The 12,269-nt window shown below is 38.6% G+C and overlaps 1 protein-coding gene across 6 annotated transcripts in view; it reads right to left on the reverse strand.

Annotated features, from left to right (window-relative positions):
* BMPR1B (bone morphogenetic protein receptor type 1B) overlaps window positions 1–12,269 on the reverse strand; it is a 242,618-nt gene that overhangs the window by 54,787 nt on the left and 175,562 nt on the right. The window contains exon 1 of one of the 6 annotated variants that reach the window (XM_051789777.1): window positions 8,529–8,584. The exons of the other annotated variants lie outside the window; for them this stretch is intronic. The gene's annotated coding sequence lies outside the window, so the exon portion shown is untranslated. Of the gene's footprint in view, window positions 1–8,528; window positions 8,585–12,269 lie in introns of those variants that run through there. 6 annotated transcript variants of the gene reach the window in all.

A 12,269-nucleotide genomic window follows, 5' to 3' on the forward strand; every position in this document is an offset into this window, starting at 1 on the left:
CTCAGAGATCACATTTATATCTGATTTAAGCTGTAAACAAAGAAAAATTTGTGGTTGGCTAGATCTCCTCTCCTCTCCTCTCCTTTAAGCCATCAAATCCTAGTCACCAAAGTTTGCTTCCACGTAACACAGACACATATTTCAGATATAAAGAATCATTTTCTGGACCCATCCTTCCAAAATACCTAACCATTTCTAAAGTATCTTTCAGTCTCCTTTGCCTACAAACACTGGGGCAGACAGCTAACATTTAGGCACTGAAGAAGAGGTGACACATACTGTACTACCATGGTTTGGATATGCTCTTCACTTTTTGCACTTCATATTCATTAAAGAATTCCTGCATGTGCTTTGCAATGAAAAATACTTAAATACTGAAACACTTAAACCCTATGTACTGTTTTAATGCCTGTTGTCAAAACCAGATGCAGTGATGCTCTTTGGCCACCTGTGGTCCACAGGATACCAGTTAACATCTTTTTTTCACCATGAAAAGCTATCTAAAGCACAACTTCTCCATCGTCCCTTTCCAAAGACACGTGTTTCGGGCTGCAGTAGATTTTCTCATTTCAACTAACAGCTCTGTGACACAACCCAGAGGCTGAAGAAGATGTAAACTATTTACCCTGCCTCCACGTACATTATTTTTGCAAGCCAGCAGGCCAGCTTCCCTAGGCCATATTTGTTTATAAGGCAAGTGTTCCCCGCTCCCGCAGGGCGCTCATGGAAGGAGACGCCTGGGAGTTTCTGTTTAAGGAAAGCCACTAAGTGATCTGCATTTCTGGCATGGGAGATGCTTTGTTTAACTTGAAAATAGTTCTGAAAAGCAGTACAGCAAGTGCATTATCCCTGAAGAACCTGGTGTCACCCGTGATGCTGCCAGACAAGTAAGAGGAGAAGACACTTATACACAGAAGTTCATATGGAAGCATGAAGGAACCTTGAAAAACTCTCAGTTAAAATGTGCATGGTTTCACACATATGCTGTGTACTTTCTCTCCCTCTCTCTTTTCCACTCCTACCCCTATAATACTTCTCCCTGGTTGGTCTGTCTGTCTGTCATTGTTGATTTTGGGGGTGTTTTTGGTTTTTGTTCTTGGTTAGATTTTTTTTTAATAAAACAGGGGTGCCCAACCTTGAGGATAAAGGTATAAAGAATTTCCAAATTCTTAGATTATTAAAAATAAAAATTGGAAATAAGCTTAAATAAGTTATGGAAACTTCCTCCAATAACATTCCAGCCAACTTGCAAATTTCAAATCATACTGTTCAGCCCAAAGGATTTAGTTTCTTTTTTAGATTATTTACTCCTTTTTGAAATCATTGTATTTTGGGGCTTGTTGCTTAGAGCCAGGTAAATGTTTATGCAGAAATGTTATTTTGAAAGGAAGATATTTACATTTTACTGAGAACAAGTTGTACTTGCTCATTTTCAAAAATCCTGTTTTTATTTAGTTGAAACTATTAGTCAAATGTAACTCGAATTTGTGAATCCTTTGCACCTAAACCAAAACATTTTTCTGCCAGTCTTTACTTTCTTATGTTTTTTAATTGTCTTAACTTTTTCAATCAGCTCTATCTACCATATCACTTTCCAGTCTTCTAGGAGAAAAATTAAGGACAATGATAAAAAACAATATTGGGAATTTCCTATTGCATCTATACATTTTAATAAGATGTTATGGTCACATATTAGACTGAAAAGAAATACAAGATAAAGCCAAGTAAAAGTGTCTTTTTTTTTTCTCCCAGAAGTGGAAATGCTGGAGAGTTAAAACTTATAAAATTTACAGGAAGTCATGTGACATACTGAGACAGTCACTTAAATATCTACAGAGTTATGATAAAAACTAGAAAAGCCTCTATTTAGACTTAAAAATAAAGTGACATGATGGGTCCTAGTTAAAAAAAGTCATCATTCCACTGTCCTCTCAGTATTCAAGACTTTGTCACAGTAGGTAGCAGAAATTTGGGAAACACCCATATCACAAATTTACCTCAAAGGTTTGGTCTCACAAAGATGTCAATGATTCATTTAGAAACAGTTCTGGATTTTAATATGGCTTAATGCAAACCACATTATGTTTATTTTATTTATTTTTTTCCATACTTAAGGAGGCCACAGCTCCACACTGATGATTAAATCCCAGAGGTGAAACAAGAGTTTCAGCCACAGCTGGGGCCAGCCCTGCCGGATAAAAAGTATCATGTAGGACACACCACATATTTCCCATGGAATCACAGCAAAGTGGCATTTTGAGAGAGAGGGAAGTACTGTCTTGTAGCTCTCCTTCAGCAGCAAACCTCACAGTCAATCACTCACGTCATTTCAAAACATCCTACTTTGTGAAGGCTGATTTTGCTTCTTTCCATTTACTTATTACGAGAGAGCAAGGAAGAGAGAAAGAAATAATTAATACAAAATGCAGGTGTGATGAAAAAATAAGGATGAAAAAAACATGCAAACTTCTTAGGGCTGCTCATTTTCATTTCCACCACAGCATCACTTCTAGCACAGGGCTGCTTGAGTTTGGTATTGAAGGAGAAGGTTTAAAGATGCCTTTCAAACTCTGCACAGCTCTCTGTACAACATGGCTACAAGCTAATAAAGTCTGTATTTATTAGTGGAACAACTATAAGCTTTAGAGTAAAATATTAGACAAATTTAGCACTAATTAAATGGCAGTCATGATGCATGAAGTCTCTACTAGACTACAGAACAGCCTTAAGAAAAGCTCTCCAGTTCTGGCTACATGCCTCATCCCCAATTTGGACTTTTAAGAGTAACTTCAGCATGCTTCACACAGCCCACTACTGTTAACAACTGCTCATCACTCCTTTTCTCTCTCCTCTGCTTTCAGTGCACCTGGCAGGATCATTACTTAAACCAACAGAAATAAATTTTTCGTGAACATTTTCAGAGTATTAAATACTTGTTCAAGATTAAAATGTATCAGATGTCCAGCTTTTTTCTCTAGTTTTCAACATTTAGTGTTCAAAATGTCAGTCTTGAGCAGCTTTCTGTGGGATATTTTGCTGTTAGTACAGAAAAAATATTTAGATAGAGTACATGTAAAATCTCTGGAGCAAATCTTAAATAATTGCTACCGACTGCACTGACTAGTGCTGCAAGGAAACCTTAGGGAATTTATAGGTTTATTTTGAACAGTTTAATATATTATTTTTCATAAATGCTTGCCCCTGAAAATGGGACCAAATCATGCAAAAGCCTTTATTCTCTGTAGATATCTGTACTTTGCATTAGTATATCCAGCTAGGATAAGACTGTATTAATGTTGTTCACCACAGAATAATATGAGGACACTGAAGAAAATCTTACTATAATGAGAGTTAAATGTTGCCAAAAAACACCTACAAAGAACACCTCTTTATTCACCAGCTTGGACATTAAACCTCATTTATATAACTTTAAATGAAAGTTATAACCTGAAAACTGGTGTTTGCAAGTATAATGCTCATTATAACAGCATTATAAATGAAACTTGGTCACCCTGGAAGTGTGTCAGTACTTCACCACCCTGTTGCCAACCATGTGAAAGACAGCAGTGAAGGTGCAGAAAAGAACGGTTTCAATTTTTTATGTTGGGGGTTAGTTTGAAGTGTTTGGCAGTAGGATTTACTTCCATGCTCTACAGATCAGAGGTAAAACAACTATTTGAATTCTTTCCCCATTACTACCTTTCTGTCACCCGGAGGTTCACCTTTATTCATTAACACAAGGAAGAGATGGAGAGCTGAAATCCTCTCAGTCAAACCCATGCCTTTTGTTTCTTTCAATACACTGGGATAACTTGTGTAGGAGGCCAGAATGCTGCCCTTTCCTGGGATATTGTACAATAAATATGATCTATTAATTTATGATTTTAAAAATGTTTTATTTTTAAAATGTTTAAACAAGGATAATTTGGGGTGACAAACTTCTGAGTCTAACCATCGGGCTTTAAACTCCTATGCGTGTCTGTACTATATCTTTTAAAATGAGACTCCAATTCTCATCTCAGTCTTCTAAGTGATGACAGAAGCTTCAAGTCCAAAATTCAGAGCCGGTTCTCATACACTGAATAGATGCTGATGGATACATTTGCAAGCAGACACACTCAGTGTATAGAAACAGTGAGACATATTGTGGGAGGTGCTGAAAATGAAACTCAAAGCTCTGGCATTTCCTTCAGAAGGTATAAAACAGCACAGCGATCTTAGCAAGCATTATTGTGATGAAAGAACCCAACAGTACAGCTGTGTGAAAAACCCTAGACAAATAACGCTTGTTCAGTTAAAATGAGATACACTAAGGCCCTTTTACACTCTTTTGTTGACAAGACCATTCTTGAGGTCCTGATCGGACTGAAGAGAAGTTAGTGTTTAATTTTTGAAGAGTCTTCAAATTATTTAACAGATCACCAAGATATTAGGATTTTATCCTCACACTGTCCAAAGCAATTACTGTGCATATATTGAGACCCAGATATTCCAGAGGAGCATGAATGTCTTTGCATGGACAGAGATGAGAGATTACGTCTCCTTCTCTTTTGCGTGGTACATGAATGTGCATATTGCAGATTGGAATAAAAGACAAGTTTCTGCATTACTCAGAAAAGCAGCTGGATTGAATTGTGTGTAAATTTACCCTACAGTGCTTTGTCCTGCCTATCAAATGTTAAACAGTCACGCCAGTCATCCTTTCAGGCAAAATAACAAAGGAGCTAATCCTGATTAGGTCTAACATTGTCTGAATCACATTTACGTTCACCCTGGAAAAACAGGTCACGTAAGTTAATCCAGCCTGCAAAAATATCTAGAACCAGAAAACCTACCAGCCAAAGGACAAGTCATATGCGCAGTCACCTGACATGAGCCATATACCCCCTCTCAGCAAGAATTCTACTACGGCAAGAATTTAACCATTTAACCAACCTCTTCAACTTCCTTCCTTTCCTTTCTCCTCTTTTCCAACTTGCTCAACAACAACAAAGAGCTAGCAATACATATAAGGAAGGTGAATTGCATCCTTGTATATGAATTATTTAAAAAATCGAAGTTTGTTGAAGACTCTTACTATAAAGGTCTAAAAGAGGCAAGACTGTAGGGAGAAGCTTCTTTTAAAAGACTCTTTCTGAGGAAGGTGAAGAGGGAAAACGAATCACAAAAACTCCTCCAGGAGACCAATTTATAAAAGTAAGAGGTTCTCTGTAACAGCAATCAGGGCAGCCTAAAGTTTATCCAAGGGAGGCTCTATTTTATTCCCCTTCGGGCTTGACCAGACATCACATTTTGCTGCTCACAAACTGGCTGGACTAGGAAAACATGTGCTGACAGTTTGAATATCACCAAAACTAAGGTGTCAGTCTTACTCTGAGATCACTCAACAGAAGAATTATCTTAGCTCATCCAGAAGCATTTCACTGCTAATGGCCAGCAAGCAAAGTTGCTCATTTCCTTGTATGAATATGCGCCAGCACACCTGAATTTTAAAGTAGAATAAAGGAAAATCCAGAACACTGCTGCTAAACTTATTGCTCATAATGAAATCACCGCAAGATCTTTTTTTACAGACCTTTTTTTGGGCCATTTTCCAGGATGAAGCAACAGCTGTCTTTGCCAATCTCCTCGCAGGCAAAGAAAATTTTCAAGATTAATTGCTCTGATAGAAAACAGGAGATTTTCTTTTTTGCTTTGCTTTGCTAATGTTGCTTCTCCTGCAGTCAAGTTTCTGATCCTGGAGGCACTTCCAACTGCAAATTAATTACAGGTTTGATAAGCTGCGTACCTGTTCATAGAGATCAGAAGTTTTAAACTTAAAACCCCCTTTTATTTCCTAGAAGACTATGAAATTAATTTCCCACTTTTCCAAGGAGGCTAATGTGAGGCAATTGCTGATATCTTCCTATGATTTGAAGTGTAGCAAAAGGAAACCTCAGCTGAAAATTGGGCTTTAGCAGAGGACAAGGGCCTGAAAACATAGCAATCCTTTGCTCTTCCCCTAAAGACCTTCCAACTAACCCATCCATGAAAGTAGCAGAGCCCATAATCCAGATTGGTGGGTGCCCTTGATGAAATCCATGCTACACAGGATGTCGTCCTTTTTAATTAGGACATTTAACAGATGAATACGGCCAAGAACCAGAATTGCCTGTTCTTGTTTAAGAATAAGCTCTCCACCCAAACAAAGTATTAATGTGTCACTCTGTATAATAAATACATGACTTGCTATACAAAGAAGTATAGTTGAATGGCTTTGGCCTTGTCTCGAACTAATTTATTTTAAGTCTATATATAACAAGTTCCTCTGACAATAAATTGTGTAATGTCTACAAGACAAAAAACGGCACACTTCGTTAGCTACAGAAAGACAGGTGGACTGACAGAAACTTCCACTTAGTGCATTATTGGCTGCCTGCCATGGTTTGAATGGGGGCAATTATGAAAAAATTGAACACATGACTTTAATAAGCTTCAATATAGATCGCTGTCTGGTGGAAACAGAGCTTTACAATGAGTTACTCTGGGTCTAGTCTTTGCTGCTAGGAGCAAATGTGTTGTTTCAGATGTCAATCATATATTCTTGGTATTATTTTAAAAGGTTAGCAAGAATACTGACACGTGGAATTGCGGATGACAGGAAGCAGCCACAGCACTCACTTCCCTCCACATCCCGTGAGATAACCAACTCCCTCCATGCCAGTGGGGAAGTACCTGCCTGAGCACAACAGGGATGTGGCAGCAGCACCTGACTCCCGGAATGCACAGCAAAGAGCAGCTACCATTGCTGTGGGGGTTCGGCAGCAGCCCCAGCAAGTGGAGTCCTCTAATGTGGAGGCAGTTGTTCTCTGTCCAGAGCTGAGCACTGAATACTTCACAGATTAATTAAAACCAATCTTATAAAATATTTAGGATGGATGTGTCTTGATGCAAAAGTCTCCTTCACTGGTTTTTACAGTTCAAGTTCCCACCTCCAGTAATTGAATTAGCTATGAATAAGACAGCAAACAATGGATCCCTTCATGCTCACCACGAGGTCAGGGAGGCCCTGCTGCAGCAGTCTAACACTTGTTCTACATTTTGAGCAGTTTAAATGAAAAGTTGAGGTTTGGATGAACCACCAAGTCTCCTTCCCAACCAGTGTTCTTCCTTCCCCAGTCGAGTACACCTTGCCTTTTAGAAAAAAACTCACATGTCCCCCACAAGGAGACTGCTCTTTAAGCAATGAAAGGTCTGCAGGGAACTTCTTAGCAGCCCATTAATGGCAGAAGCAGTCAGTCTTTGGCCCATTGCATGGGAGCCTACATGTGAGCCACAGAAATCCAGGCTTGCTGGAACTGCTCACATGGGAATGAGGGCAGAAAGCCCGATAAGAGCAAGAGCAGCAGTGGTCCCAGTCTCCCATACAAATTCTTCCTAATCCCCTAGCAGCACATGCAGCAGGACCACTTCTCCCCGGTCTCCCATCCCCATTCCCACCTGCCAACTCCAGCTCCAGTTCCCTTCCCTGGCAGCACTGAGGACACATCAATCCATTGTGCTAATATGCATCTTTGGTCAGCTCTGCACTATTTCACACGTTTTTTTCACTCTGTGTGTATATATAATTTCATTCAAAATACAACACCCAGCACAATTATTGCATAACAAAGATTGCACTCCAATGGCATATCTAGTATACATTGTGAGGACAGAAGGTTCATGTTTCCAGTCCTGTCTCATCTGTAACAAGACTGCTAAATCAACTGCACATTATTTTATCCCCTTTCAAAAATAAAAGAGAACCCTAAAAAAAACCCGAAAAAAGAAAAACATAAAATCCTGTTCCATTCAGTGGAATTCCAGACAGCTGCATCACCCTGGGAGTGAAAAATAAAAGGACTACGGGTAATTTTCAATAGCTTTGTTCTTGAGTAAGACCATGCCACCAAAACATTTTAATGCCTTAGGATGCTCAACTACAGCATTATCAGAACTCCTCTTGTTCCTGTATGTTTCTATTTTGTTGAATGCCCATTGCTTCTGCCTATGTTGATCTTGCCTGCTTCAGTCGTCCTCCTCCGCATGCATTTGAGAGGAGCTATGTATGGGCACCGAATCCTTTTGTATCTCTGGATTACTTGTTCTTATACCGCATGATTGCGTGACTTAAAATGATCATACACAACATGAAGTAACTATTGCTATCACTTGCTTACCACTAAGTGATGTCAATTTTTACTTTCACAATTTTCAGTGTTGCTCCCAATATTATTATATTCTATAATTTCAATGTGACCACAAACCATCCGTAAAAATAGTAGTAACTATTAACAACAAGAACAACGTGCACTGATGACAAATCCATGTGAGATGTTTCTGACACATCACAAACTCAGTAAGGACAAGAGCAAATAATGAACTGTCACAATTTGGTGCACAAATAAAACATGGAGAACAACTCGCTAGTCAATAATCCGCAGCATCAGACAGGAGGTCACTGACGTAAAGTGAGTTATCAGTGTAACAATTTATGAGAAAGCAGTTACCATATCAGGAGATATCCACTGACTGTTCTGCATGAGAAAGGAGTAACAAGCCTCCTGCTCAAGGCAGTGAAGCAGCTTCAAGAGCAGTTTCATGCTTTGGGCAGCATCACTCCTAGAGGACAAAAACTGATGGACAAAAATCCAGAAAGTCTCAAAAAGTACCCTCATTAATTTGAAAACAATTATAGAAAAGATTAAAATTATGGTATTTGTTCAGTCTAGAGACAAGGCCACATGGTAGCAACTCTCAAATAAGTGAAAGGTCTCTGCAAAGAGAGATGAAATGTACCCTTGCTCCATGTGCACTTGCACAGGATGAGAAAAAAAGGCTGAAACACTGAGATCTCAGACATCCAGAAGATCAAGTTTTCTTTGAAAGCCTGACTAAGAATGGAAACAGATTGTCTACAGAGGTGTGAACCTTTCTTCCTGAGGGCTTAAAAATTGATTAGACAAACTGGTGCCAGAAATGGCTTAGGTACAGTTAGACATGCCTTCAGGCAGAGGAACAGCCTAGATAATTCAAACTTCTTTGCAGACTTAATGTCTCGCTCTTTATGGATTTACCTCAAAATGCAAATAAAACTCATTCAGAAACTGAATCCAAACCTCCTAATTTTTAAATAATCAGAACTCTTTTGATTTACTTTCACTTTTTAATTTCATAACATTGAAAGTAATTTAAACCCAAAATGTTTCAATGTAACGCTCATAAAACATGTATTATGGTGACTCTATATTCCTGTTAGTTGCTTACCAAGCCAAAAGATCTATCTTCCATAGTGTTCTTATCAAGATAATTCCATTATTGGAATTTCAAGATTCCAACAATATTGTTCCCATTATTGTATTCACATCAGAATATGAAGAGGTTAGATCAATTATAGTATCAGTTTCAGTCTTGGTGACAATCCGAAATCCTAGAATCATAAAATGGTTTCAGTTGTAAGGGACCTTAAAGATCTTATAGATCATCTAGTTCCAACCCCCCTGTCCTAGACTGTTATCTCCAAAAGAATAGTTGAAGAAATGCTAAGGAACTCAGTGGAAAATTGTTTCAAAGAGAAACTGAAGCTTTGGAAACAAGGACACTACAGTATTTTGCTTTTTTTAACACTAGAGACTCAGAACTTGGAGTAAGCCCTAAGTTAAATTAAAACATATTTTTATTACACACTGAATATTTCAGTATGTTGCTTTGGTCATGACAGTTTAATTTCAGAGGGAAAAAGCAACATAAAAAACTGCTCTGTGACTCTACCCATGTTTTCTAATCTCCTCTGAGATTATTTTTAATGTAGGTAAGAAAATATCTCTTTCAAGTAAAAAAATCCATATCATATTTGTCTCCAGACTTTAAATTGTTTAATGCAAACCCCCTTGGAAGATGTTCAGTTTCATCTATAAAATCTTTTTTTTTTTCCAAAAGACTAATCAGTATTTTGAAATATAAAGCTACTTACTTTATAAATTGTCTTGATTTTTCAAATGAGTCAAACTGAAGTTGTAACAAACAATACAGTTTACCATGTCTTCCCCCATTCAATGTATGAAATCTCTTATGAATAGTAGCTTCTGCCAGTTGGGAATTTGGTTGTCAGATCAGTAAAATTTTGCTTGACAAAGCTCATTTTATATGCACAGCTGGAGAACTTTGTATTTGACACAGAATTACCATGTATGCACATGCAACTGAATTGTTAATTTAAAGGGGAAGATGAAAAGCAATATTTTCAGCGTATTGTGAAAAAAGATGACAAATAGTCAAGCCAACAAGGGCCATGCACAAGAAAGGAGATAGAGAGCCATAGTAGAATCAGTCAACTCAGTTGGACTGAAGCTGCCAGGCAATAACAGTTCTTTACTAACTATAATGTTTTATGTATAGCCTGGATCCCTAACAGGCAAAAGAACATTTAAAAAAAATGAGGAAAAATGCTACTGCAGAGTTCCTTCATGTGTCTTCTCAGGAGGTTTAAAGAAACAGACACCTAGTGTTTGCAACATTGCAGAAATGTCTTGAATTCCTTTATGGTCTGTGTCCACCAAGTTTCAGGGGAAATTTCTAAAAAGGATACACTGCTGAAGTGTAGTGCACTGCAAGTATGACATGTTCGGCTCCGTCCTTTGGGAAGCACAAGCAGGTGTTTTGAAGGCATGCTTTGCCTGAAACCTGCCTTTTGATTATTGTGGATTTGGAGACCTTCTGAAAAAAGAGACCTGACAAGGGCAGTGAGCTTTGTTTAAAGAACTTAATCCTCATTCTCCCAGCTGCCGACAGGAAAAGGCCATGTTTTGCTTAAGTAAAAGATTCCTTTCTTAGAATCAAAGGATGAAAGTGGTAGAGAAGAGCAAACACCTTCCCTGAACAGCAGAGTTAACATACCTGACAGCTGACTGTTAACAGCAGCAGAAGCATCCCTTTTCAATTCTACAATATATATCAAAGTAAAAAATCCCTGCCAGGTGGCATTTGGCATTATAGGGATACAAAAAACATCCAAATAATAACCTGATCCTGCAAGATCCCAAGTTCCTCCCTCCGGTTGAAATGAATGGTGTAGAGAGTGCTACAGATGTAACCTGAGCAGTTGCATAAGCCATTCTAGTGCTATACTTACCATTATTTGAAATATTTCCAGAAAAGAGAAAAAACCACTGTTGATTTAAACTGAAATTCCAATCTTGGATGCACACATTGCCATGAGCTTTGATTTCCATTATTTCTAAAATACTGATAATGTGAGTCCAAAGAAAAAATTGTTCAAAGTGTTCATAGATTGATTTTTTTGTCTTCTTCTAAGACCTTTATTTTTACCAGCAGCACACAAACCTAGAGACTTCCAATCGTACTGGGAAGCAATGGTGAGGCACTGGAACAAGTTGCCAGAGCAGCTGTGGATGTGCCATCCCTCGAAGTGTTCAAGGTCAGGTTGGATGGGGCTTTGAGCAACACAGCCTAGTGGAAGGTGTCCCCGCCCGTGGTGGGGAGTTTGGAACTAGATGATCTCTAAGGTCCCTTCCAACTCAAACCATTCTAACGACTCTGTGATATTTCAATATTACAGACTTGTAGTAAATATAATTTGAAGCATTAAAGTTCGTTCCCTGAAGCAGTTCTGTTAATTTTTTCTTAAACAAAATCTTTATCCAGAAGATTTTGTACTAGGTGTGCATTTGTTGCTGCTCCTTCAAAGATCAGACCTAGCTTGGCCAAGTAATACAGCAGTGAACCCCTCCTGTACTAATTCTGAAGAGTTGGATTTCCTGACAACATCACCTCCAAAGGAATATGACAATTCAGCAGGACTTTTCCAGCAGCCTCAGTTCTTGCCTGTGGGAGGCTATGGTGGGCTGTGAAACAGCTCAGTGGATGATTCTGTTCATCCCAATACTTGGAAACCGATGAGGAAACCAAATGGGTGGAGAAAGAGACCAAGCTAAACTGAAAAGCTGAGAAAAAGCACTCCACGTAAAACCAAGAAGCAGCTGAAGTGAGCTAAGAAATCAGGGCAGTGGGAACAATATAAGCTTGCATAAGGAGGGGAATGGGCTGGGAACAATTGGGTGGAATGGGAACAAGAGTTGTTGGATCTTTCTCTATAACTTAGAATGGCACTTTGATTTGTTGAATCTCATTGCTCCTCTGTGGAAAAACCTTCCTGCAAGAAGGGTCTGTCCCTTCCAAGTGCGAGACACGCGGAGATTTGTAACCTATTATTTGTGCCACTTACTGTGTTC

Source organism: Manacus candei, unplaced genomic scaffold, assembly GCF_025592945.1.
Source record: "Manacus candei isolate 608988 ecotype Guabito, Panama unplaced genomic scaffold, ASM2559294v1 h1tg000028l, whole genome shotgun sequence".
Taxonomy (NCBI): domain Eukaryota; kingdom Metazoa; phylum Chordata; class Aves; order Passeriformes; family Pipridae; genus Manacus; species Manacus candei.